Below are 12,215 nucleotides of genomic sequence, written 5' to 3'. Positions count from 1 at the left end.
AATCTATTGATGGATTTAGAGTATTGAACTGAGTGCCTGGGAATGGTGTTAGTAGGAGATCTTTAAACTCCCAAATACTCCTGAACCTACCTTGCCACCTTCTCTTAATATCTTGGCTAACTGACAGTTGAACCCAACAGTAGCCTTCAGTCACTAGGCATCAAATACCAGAACTTTACTGATTTAGACTGAATGTTAGATTGACTATGTTATGTATAAACTGCTCTATACCTGTAAAAATCTTCTCTACAATGGCCAAAAATGTTTTCATTCATTAAACTGTTAAAAACCCGTATTGGTGAGGGGCACCAGCATATAAAGCTCTGTAGTGATTGTTTCCAGTAAGACAGAGCTGACAATAAGGGATTCTGCAATAAAACTGGACTTCATCATCTCAGTGGGGTAGCAGGATCCCAGAGATGCACAGGTCAGGTGGCAGTGTTGATTTGTCGTTGATCATATGAGTGCATCGAGAATAACTGTGTTGGGTGACAGTCTTATTTTTGAGAGACAGAGATCTGTGTCAGTGGTTAACTGATTATGAAGTTAACAGGAATGTTAACTTCATGGCCAGTAAAAGACTGGTGGCCTAGCAATGTTTAATGTATTAAAGTGGGAAATGCTAGAGCTAGTGGAGAATCCTGATTCTAGAGTAGTAGGGAATTTATGGCAGACACATCTTATGATTACTCTCCCAATGTCTGACCATTTGGTGGGGAGTGACAGTTACAGGCAGAATCCTTACACAGGTTCTGTGATGGTTATGACAGAAAAGGCCAAGTGGGAGCCCAAGGATCTACCCACTCCTGCCAAGAGGTTAAATAAAAGCACGTAGGGATGGCAATTCTCACCATGTAGGAATAGCAATCCTCACCACATGGGGATAGCAATCCTCATCAACTGCCTGTGAGCCAGTGGAAAAAGAACATTCATGAAGAAAACTTACAGATGATCACAAAATTAATCGGTGGTGATGACAAGCACAGTTAAGTTGCTGAAGTTAGTGTCTTTACTATATGGTCAGTCGACACTGTCTCTTGTTTTCAGGCATTTCCTTTTCCCATTCCTATCAAAAGGTTAACCTGAAGCATTTTTACCTTTATGAGCAAAGATATCAGTATACCCTTACTCTTCTGACTTAGGGCTATCATAATAGAGCTGAAAGATCTATTACCCATTTTCATTTCATAACTGTTACTCTACACTGATGACAGCATTTCAGTTGAATCTGACTATGAGAAATAATAAACCTTCAAACTGCTACAGGAGGGAATCCCTGGTGGTCCAGTGGTTAGGACTCCACACTTCCACTCCTCAGGGTGCAGGTTCAATCCCTGGTCAGGGAACTAATATTTTGCAAACTGCACAGTGAAGCCAAAATATTTTTTTTAAATGTTACAGCAAGATATATCTAAATCTTGCAAAATTTCAGAGATATGCTATCTCAGGGAGGTTTCCATGGTATTTCCTTAGTGTAGAGAATATCTCAATATATCCTCTTTAAAGTCACTGCAGCATGTACTGTCCACCATGAAGGAAGAAGCTCAGTGGCTGCTGAGACTTCATTTTGAGACAGCAGGTAACATATTTATGTGTACTTCTCTGACCCATGCCTGGATAACCCATAAACCTGCCAGTTTTGAATGGTATCTAGAATAAGACAAGACTGTGCAGTGGGGTCAAGATGCCTGGCGATTGAGATTCCATCAGCAGAGCCTATAGTATAGACAGCGGTTAGGTTAGATAGAGATATGCTCTAAGGAGCTGCTGGAAAGCCTCATCTCTGATCCTGGAGAATCAGTACAGACCCCTATGGTCTGAGAGTAAGTCCTGGCCCTTCCAGTCACTAAACTCTTGTCCATTCAAAAAGCATCCTCATACTGGTCCCCTGCTGAAACAAGATATCTGACCATGGGATAACAAGTAATCACGCATGTCCACCTGCACACGGTCATCACGCAGCTAGCTGATGTACTGGATCATAAAACTGGGTGAGTACAGTAGTGTGCCACTGTGTAGCTGAAAAGGAACTTATGCAACAACCTGAACGGGTCTGGAATGTGCCAACAAGCTGCAGAAGGATTAGGCTCAGCCGCACATTTTCCCGTTTTATCCCCTCTCTATCTTAAACTACATCCATGATGTATGTGACCATATACAGTTAACATCCAAATAAGGACACTTTTAAGAGCTAAAAGCAGCACTATTAATAATTAAGATGGGGCACTGGGTGTAAGTCAGGAGTATCCTAGGCAAACTAGGACCTTTTCACACCCTATCTATGATCATCTGACAATGAAACCAATATGTATTGGACAGGTGCAACATTATGATCCCATTAGGAATGTCCTTAAGAGGCCACAGGGCATGGATGTCCCTCTGGTCAGCTGACTTGGGGTGAGAGGAGACATTCGGTCATACACAAAGAGAGGCAGCCTGGGATACAGATCTGCGCTGGTTCATGGGCAACAACTCATGGGTCAGCTGGCTAATGAGGACTTGGAAAGAAAAAAACTGGAGGACTAGCAACAAGAAATCTGGGGCTGAGATGTGGACCTCTTGAAGCAAGCAAAGTGTATAAAAATGGTTTTGACTCTCTGCCAGTGGACTGCAGGATGAATGAGCTCTCACAAATGAGATGGAGCCTGTGAACCACCCCGTGACTGTCAGCCATCTAGGCCTTCTCAGTGGGCCTGTTTATTATACAAAGTGGATACTGACAGTGGGATGAGGGCTGTGTGTAGACTGGGCAGGAGCTACCTTTCTTTCCCAGGTTGTTTTGGCTACTGCTATTATGCTCAGCCTGCCAAAAGTAAATGCCAGTGTTTCACTCCCAATTCTATTTCATTCCCTGGGGGAACCAACTAGCCAGCTGGTGACACACTGATTAGCTTAGATCCCTTATATCATGTATTAGATAGATTTTGTTACAGTAAAAATCAATCTCAACCTATCAAGGGCTTAAAATAGTTGTAATAGCAGCAAAAACTCTTTCCTGTTTATACGACTTATGTTGACTGTGTGTCTGCTCCATTTGGCTTCTACTGCATTGTTCTAATCAGGGACCCATGGTGAAGGAGCAACTCTAATTTGAAATACCCTGCTATTGTGACAGAGCACAAAACCAGAAAAGGCTGAAACAAACCAATGATGTGATTCATTAGAAGTCTCTCTACTCTGTGTGTGCAAATGCCGCACATCACACCCACACATTTTCTTTTGACCAAAACAATTAACACACCTAAGCTCAGTAATGGCAGCAGGAAAGTATATGCCACAGACCCTTTACAAGGTGGATGGAAAAATCACAAATGCAAAGAGCACTGCAATATAATCCTCTTATGAGGAAAAGAGTTGGTATCTGTGACAATAATGCAAATTTCCACAAAACGAAACTATTCCACCTCACCCTGTACAGACACACAGACATATCCTCCAAAGCATGTTTATTATTTCTATCCACAATTCTTTTTTCTAGGACTACCATATATGGAATTACAGACTGCCTTATCAATTGCCATGGTATTCCATTCAAAATACCCTTGATCAAGATACATATGTTACAGCAATACAAAGATAGCACAGAGAATTCATAGGTCTTAGCACATCTTTCATCTCCATGTTTGATAGCATATTCAATAGTCCACAAGATTGGGATGTCAATCAGAAAGATGTATTACTATACGCCTTAAATCAGTGGGCAATATATGGAGCAGTCTCTGGAATAGATGGGATGCATGTGTTTAAGAACCAAAGAGTAAAACTGGAAGTGATTTCTCTCACTACTAAAACCAAAAACCATTGGAAGGGTTTTAGCTCCCTGTCTCCATTAGATGGGCTGAGTATTCAGATTTCTGTATTCACAAAGGCATACTTCTACCAACAAACAACATTATGATTTCATTAAACTGGAAGGTAAGGGTCCACTCTGATAGTGTGTGTTCACTTACAGTTTCTGCAGGAGGATAATCAAGATTTAGATTCTATAGGAATGAACTGGATTACTCTACCAGATAAATAATGCCATTCAATGGGGTGTACTGAAAGTCTTTAGGAACACATAAATTATGATAGAAGAAGGCACCTGTAATTTCCAACTTAGACCTCATGACTGATAATGAAATGAAGATAACAAGCATGTATGTTCATGACCATTGTTCCTTTTCTTTCCTATTTCTGACAGTAGCTAGTATGTTACATTTCATGTAACTTTTAGAACTTTGTATGTTCTCTGTATTCGTTTTAAGTTGCTTAGTCGTGTCTGACTCTCTGCAACACCATGAACTGTATATCCTGCCAGGCTCCTTTGTCCATGGGATTCTTCACGCAAGAATCCTGGAGTGGGTTGCCATTTCCTTCTCCAGGGGAATCTTCCTGACCCAGGGATCAAACTCAGGTCTCCTCCATTGCAGGCAGATTCTGTACCACCTGAGCTAGCAGGGAAGCTCAGTTAGTGAGTCAATTCAGTCGCTCATCCAAGTCCAACTCTTTGCGACCCCATGGACTGCAGCATGCCAGGCCTCCCTGTCCATCACCAACTCCTGGAGTTTACTCAAACTCATGTCCATTTAGTCGGTGATGCCATCCAACCATCTCATTCTCTGTCGTCCCCTTTACCTCTGCCTTCAATCTTTCCTAGAATCAGGGTCTTTTCCAATTAGTCAGTTATTCGCATCAGGTGGCCCAAGTATTGGAGCTTCAGCATCAGTCCTTCCAATGAATATTCAGGACTGATTTCTGTTAGGATTGACTGGCTGGATCTCCTTGCAGTCCAAGGGACTCTCAAGAGTCTTCTCCGGCACCACAATTCGAAAGCACCAATTCTTTAGCACTCAGCTTTCTTTAATAGTCCAACTCTCACATCCAAACATGACTACTGGAAAAACCACAGCTTTGACTAGATGGACCTTTCCTGCCAAAGTAATGCCTCTGTTTTTTAATATGCTGTCTAGGTTGGTCATAGCTTTTCTTCCAAGGAGCAAGCATCTTTTAATTTCGTGGCTGCAGTCACCATCTGCAGTGATTTTGGAGCCCCCAAAATAAAGTCTCTCACCATTTCCACTGTTTCCCCATCTATTTCCCATGAAGTGATGGGACTAGATGACATGATCTTCGTTTTCTGAATGTTGAGTTTTAAGCCAACTTTTTCACTCTCCTCTTTCACTTTCATCAAGAGACTCTTTAGTTCTTCTTCACTTTATGCCATAAGGGTGGTGTCATCTGTGTATCTGAGATTATTGATATTTCTCCTGGCAATCTTGATTCCAGCTTGTGCTTCATCCAGCCTGGCATTTCACATGATGTACTCTGCATGTAAGTTAAATAAGCAGGATGACAATATACAGCCTTGAGGTACTCCTTTCCTGACTGGGAACCAGTCTGCTGTTCCCTGTTGAATTCTACCTGTTGCTTCTTGACCTGCATACAGGTTTATCGGGAGGCAGGTCAGGTGTTCTGGTATTCCCATCTCTGTAAGAATTTTCCAGTTTGTTGTGATCCACACAGTCAAAGGCTTTGGCATAGTCAATAAAGCAAATGTTTTTCTGGAATTCTCTTGCTTTTTTAATGATCCAACAGATGTTGAAAATTGATCTCTGGTTCCTCTGCCTTTTCTAAATCCAGCTTGAACATCTGGAAGTTCACGGTTCACATATTGTTGAAGTCTGGCTTGGAGAATTTTAGCATTACTTTACTAGCGTGTGAGATGAGTGCAATTGTGCAGTAGTTTGAACATTCTTTGGCATTGCCTTTCTTTGGGATTGGAATGAAATCTGACCTTTTGCAGTCCTGTGGCCACTTCTGAGTTTTCCTAAGTTGCTGGCATATTGAGCACAGCACTTTTACAACATCATCTTTTAGGATTTGAAATAGCTCTGCTGGAATCCCATCACTAAGCCCCACCTGACTTTGCATTTCAAATTGTCTGGCTCTAGATGAGTGATCACACCATCGTGGTATTTGGGTCATGAAGATCTTTTTTGTATAGTTCTTCTGTGTATTCCTGCCACCTCTTCTTAATATCTTCTGCTTCTGTTAGGTCCATACCATTTCTGTCCTTTATCAAGCCCAACTTTGCGTGAAATGTTCCCTTGGTATCTCTAATTTTCTTGAAGAGATCTCTAGTCTTTCCCTATTGTTTTCCTCTGCTTCTTTGCATTGATCACTGAGGATGCTTTCTTATCTCTCTTTGCTATTCTTTGGAACTCTGCATTCAAATGAGTATATCTTTCCTTTTCTCTTTGGCTTTTAGCTTCTCTTCTTTCCTCAGCTATTTGTAAGGACTCCTTAGACAAGGGAAGCTCAGGGACATATGTTTTCCTCTGTAGATATGATTCGAGTGAATGCCAAGAGAGAATCAGAGACGGACTGTGCTAGATATCTTTCATTTGTCGCTTTTAATTTGCTCACCATTCCTGCAATCCTAGTTTGTGACAAACTAGAACTGTATGAACTGCACAACTGATATGTAAATAAACTTAGAAGAGTAAGCACAGAGAATGGATTCTTGTTATTGCATGTGAACACACACCATTGAGCATCCACCACAAAAGAAGTGTATAATAATTCAATATAGAAAATGCTCAGCTAACTAAAGTCAGTCGGTTTCTGTTGTCAGTCATAGCTGGTATTGGCAAATTGCTGGTAAGCAGGTGGCTATGGTGCAGTGACACTGAGGGAGGCCAGGCCTGGGTTTGACAAAAGCAGTTAACTCACCAATGCAACACCAGCCACTGCGACTGCCAAGGGTCCCAGATTCTAGCAACTGGAATCCATTTTGGGACCTCAATAAGACACCAGTCTTGGGGACCAGCTGGACTGTTTGTCTTAACTAAACTTCCTCCTTTCTGCAAAGAATGAGACCAACCATCATCCCAGAAGAGCTTTTCCCAGGTGAGATGCACTCACTATATGAGAGACAAAAGGGCTGGAAAGTACTGGAAGGTATGGTGTACCTCTCTTAAGAACTAAACCAATTATTTCCTCAGCTGCTGGGAGGATTGACTCCCAATGGCAAACAGCGAACTCCCTCTCCCAGAATGAACTCACCCAAGGGGTGCCTATTTGTCATTTATGATTGCTGAACATCAGAGTATAAAACCTGGACCTGCTGACTCAATTCAGAATGGCCATCCCAATTCCACAGCTGCACAGAGAGGCAGCTGTGGAGTCTTTTGCAACCACATTGCAGTTCAATTTTTCCCTCTGCCCAGTCCTGATTCTCGCATTATTGGTATACGTATAAAAGGACTTTTGAGTAAACTCCTGCTCATAAGTCTTCTCAAAGTTTGCTTCATAGAGAAATTACATTCATTCTAGAGGAGATATTGAAATTAATAAATGTTTATTCACCTGCCACAGGAACTGAAAAGGTCTGTTTTCATTCCATCCCAAAGAAGGACAACACCAAAGAATGTTTAAACTGCCACACACACATGCTTATTTCACATGCTAGCAAGGTAATGCTCAAAATCCTTCAAGCCAGGCTTCAATAGTACATGAACCAAGAAATTCCAGACGTACGAGGTGGATTTAGAAAAGGCAGAGGGACCAGAGATCAAATTGCCAACATCCGTTGGATCATAGAAAAGCAAGAGAGTTCCAGAAAAAAACATCTACTTCTGCTTCACTGACTACGCTAAAGCCTTGTCTGTGTGGATCACAACAAACTGTGGAAAATTCTCAGAGAGATTAGAATATGAGACCATTTACCTGCCTCCTGAGAAACCTGTATGCAGCTCAAGAAGCAAGAATTAAAACTGGACATGGAACAACAGACCAGTTCAAAACTAGGAAACCTGAACATCAAAGCTGTATATTGTCACCCTTCTTATTTAACTTACATGCAGAGTATATCATGCGAGATTTGGGGCTGGATGAATCATGAGTTGGAATCAAGATTGCTGGGAGAAATATCAACAGCCTGAGATATGCACATGATACCACTCTAATGGCAGGAAGCAAAGAAGAACTAAAGATCCTCTTGATGAAGGTGAAAGAGGGAGTGAAAAAGCTGGCTTAAAACTCAACATTCAAAAAACTAAGATCACAGCATCTGATCCCATCGCTTTATGGCAAATAGATGGGAAAACAGTGGAAATAGTGACAGATAACTGTGGATGGTGACTGCAGCCATGAAATTAAAAGATGCTTGCTCCTTGGAATAAAAGCTATGACAAAATAATATAGTGTATAAAAAATCAGAAACATTACTTTGCCAACAAAGGTCCATCTAGTCAAAGCTATAGTTTTTCCTATAGTCATGTAAAGATGCCAAAGTTTGACCATAAAGAAGGCTGAGAAGCAAAGAATTGGTGCTTTCGAATTGTGCTGGAGAAGACTCTTGAGAGTCACTTGGACTGCAAGGAGATCAAACCGATCAATCCTAAAGGAAATCAACCCTGAATATTCATTGGAAGCACAGATATTGAGGCTGAAGCTCCAATGCTTTGGCCACCTGAGGCAAAGAGCCAATTCACTGGATAACACCCTGATGTTGGGAAAGATTGAGGGCAAGAGAGGAAGGGGTGGGACAGAAGATGAGATGGTTGGGTAGCATTAACCACCAATGGACATCAGTTTGAACAAACTCAGGGAGATAATGAAGGACAGGGAAGCCTGTCACGCTGCAGTCCATGGGGTTACCAAAGTCAGACATGACTTAGCAACTGAACAACAAACTCACTACTAAGGTCTTCTTTTTCAGACTTCCCTAGTGCCACAGTATATAAGAATCTGCTTGCCAATGCAGAGGACGTGGGTTTGACCCCTCGTCTGGGAAGATCCCATATACCACTGAGCAAACTGAGCCTGTCTGAGCCCTCTTGCCGCAACTACTGAAGCCTGGGCACCTAGAGCCTGTGCCCCACGATGGAGCTGCCACAATGAGAAAGCCTCACACTGCAACAAAGAGGAGCTAGTCACCCACCTGCCATGACTGGAGAAAGCCCACACAAGCCAGCAGAGACCCAGAGCAGCCAAAGATAATCGCTTTTAAAAAGATGAGCTTTCTGTTATTCTAAGTAAATTTCACTGATAAGCTTTATAATTGATACTGAAGCATCTTTACATTCCTGGGATAAATCATTCTTTGGTTGATTTCTGAGAATATCTTGTTATGTTCAATTAGCTATCATTTTATTCAGAATTTTTGTTTCCACATGTATCTAATACCTATCAACTTTTTTCTTACCTCTGAAAAGTTTTGCTATATTTTCTTTATCTTGATGTTGAGGAAACTTTAAGGTTATATATCCCAATACAGGACCTTCTTCACTTGATGTGGTATAAATTCAATATGTCATTTTAACCTAAAGATTAATATTCTTGCATTCTTGGGTAGTATCTATAATTTTTTGTAATTTCCTCCTATAATTTTTTTCTTTCTGAAAGCCAAAGTAGTTGGCTGTTGGCCTTCTTTAAATTGTTCCTTATTTTTCTTTTGTTCCTCTATTTTACATCTCTTTGTCTTTTCATCATTTTTGCAAGGGAAGTTTGGTGATAGTAAAGTAAGAGGTCTGATTAATAAAAAAAAATTTAACAAATTTTAATATGTAGTTGGGCTTTAGAAAAAAATGTTAGTATTCCCAAATATTAAGTTTCCAATTTTAAGAGATGTTTAGATAATTTTTGATGCACTGGTTGTCATTTTAATAACATAGATAAGGATGGAAAAATAAGGATGCCAAACTCTAATAAAATCAACTGTTCAGCTTTCCATTTTTTACTTTCCAAGTTATATACTTAAGTTCTATCCTAAATGTCATTATTTTTATTATGAAATATAGCATACATACAGACTTCCCAGGTAGCGCAGTGGTAAAGAATCTGCCTGCCAGTGCAAGAGGCAAAAGAGATGCAAGTTTGATCCCAGAGTCGAGAAGACCCTATGGAGGAGAACATGATGACCCATTCTAGTATTCTTGCCTGGAAAATTCTATGGACAGAGGAGACTGGTGAGCTACAGTGCATGGGGTCCCAAAGAATTGGGCATGACTGAGCGCACACACACACACACAATATACATACAACACAGTGTAAGAAGTACATGTGCATTCTAAAGAACAATGAAAAGAACAGTTGGTGGAGTAGAAGGATGTGTACTCATCTTCTCCTGCAAAAATACCAAAATTGCACCTAGCTGCTGAACAACCATCGACATGAGAATGTGGGATACCACCAAAGAAAGATACCTCACTCCATGAGCAAAGGAGAAGCCCCAGAAAGATGGTAGGAGGGGTGAAATCACATTTAAAATCAAATCTCATACCCGCCAGAGATGCTTGGAGGGCACCAACAAAACCTCATATGCACCAGGATCCAGGGAAAGGAGCAGTGACCCCACAAGAGACTGAGCCAGACCTGCCTTTGAGTGTTTGAGTGTCTCCTGAGGAGATATAGGTCAGCAATGGCCTGCCACCAGGACCAGAGCTCTGAGAGCAGCATTCCTGGGAAGCATGCGTGCAGTACAAGTTCTCTAGGAAGAGGTCGCCATTAGCTCCATTATAGAGCTGTGGAGCAGACACCCCACAAACTGTATAACAATTATACCAAAGAAGTTCTTTCACTGTTGTGAAAGTTCTAGAGACCACAACAGATTTTCCAACCTGGGGATCTGGCAAAGGGACTGAGAACCCCCAGGGAATTTGATTTTGAAGTCCAGTGGGATTTGATCACAGGACTGGGGAAACAGACTCTTGGAGGGCACAAACAAAACCTTGTGCTCACCAGGACCCAGGAGAAAGGAGCAGTGACCCCACAAGAGACTGAGCCAGACATGCCTGTGAGTGTCCAGGAGCCTCTGGCAGAGGCGTGGGTCAGCCATGACTTGCCGTGGGATCAGGGGCACTGAATTCAACAGTCCTGGGAGATGTGGCATGCTGGCATAGGTCCTTTAGAAGGAGGCTGCCATTACCATCATCACCCTTACCATACTTTGGCCTCAGGCCAAACTACAGGGCGGGAACACAGCCCTGCCCAACAACAGAAAACTGGATTAAAGATTTACTGAGCATGGCCCCACCCATCAGAGCAAGACCCAGATTCCCCCACAGCCACTTCACAATCACAGAGCCAACTAATCAGAAAAGACCCTGATGCTTGGAAAGACTGAAGGCTGGAGGAGAAGGGGACAACAGAGGATGAGATGGTTGGATGGCATCACCAACTCAATGGACATGAGTCTGAGCAAGCTCTGGGAGATGTTGAAGGACAGGGAAGACTTGGTGTGCTACAGTCCATGAGGTCGCAGAGTCAGACACAACTGAGCGACTGAACATGCGTGAGTTAGACCTGGGTCAGAAATGAAACAGAACTGTGTCTCAGAAACCTGCTTTCCCAACGTAACTTTTCTTTTTTCTTTCATTCCACAAATGAATAGCAAACCTATAATAGTCATGAGTTCAGTCTACCATATATTTTAGATTCTTCTCTAAACAGAATGTAGAATTGCATACTCCACTCCATTGATGTTAAGGATTTCACTCAGCCTATGAATTGTGTGTGGGAATGAACTGATATTATTTCAGCAGAAGCTTTAAGGGTCAATTCACAATGCAATACTCCCCCTTTCCTTCTTCCATATCCACCACTGATGTTCAAGATACTGGGAGATTTATTGTTTTACTCAGATTGAGGGCAGCCTGAAGCAGAACTTCCCTGTCAGTCTGCAATAAACATGTTACATAGATGAAAATTAAACCTCTGTTCCTTGATGTCTTTGAAACTTTGACACTGGTTTATCAGTGCCATCTAGTCAAAGATGACTGGGAACAAACACAGTCACATGAAATCTGGGTTTGGAGTACTCTCGTAGTAAGGGAGACCACACAAAATGGACAACTACTGGAACGAGAGTACAGGGGTTTAGAAGAGACTTGCTAATAGTATTTGTATTAGTGTTATGTAATTTGGGTGAGGTTTCAAGTAAGCAAGCTGGTTTCACTCTTGTTTGGGTATCCTCAGTCAGCAGGAGACAGTTCTATGATTGAGGATCTCAATATATTTTTATTTAGAAGGCAAAAAGAACAGAGGAGAGCTATGACTGATAAAGGAGGAGGGCTGACACGGCTAGTAAAGTGAAGGGGAGGTTTGAGTATGATCATGGTTTGCTCAGAGTCTGTGTGTGTATATATGTGTGCGTGTGTGCGTGTGCTCAGTGTTGGTTACAGAGTGGTCTTGTTTTTGCCTTGCTTTATCATGGTTAGAATAACCTTGTC

Source organism: Capricornis sumatraensis, chromosome 4 (assembly GCF_032405125.1).
Source record: "Capricornis sumatraensis isolate serow.1 chromosome 4, serow.2, whole genome shotgun sequence".
Classification (NCBI taxonomy): Eukaryota; Metazoa; Chordata; class Mammalia; order Artiodactyla; family Bovidae; genus Capricornis; species Capricornis sumatraensis.
Note: the sequence above shows the minus strand (reverse complement) of the source record.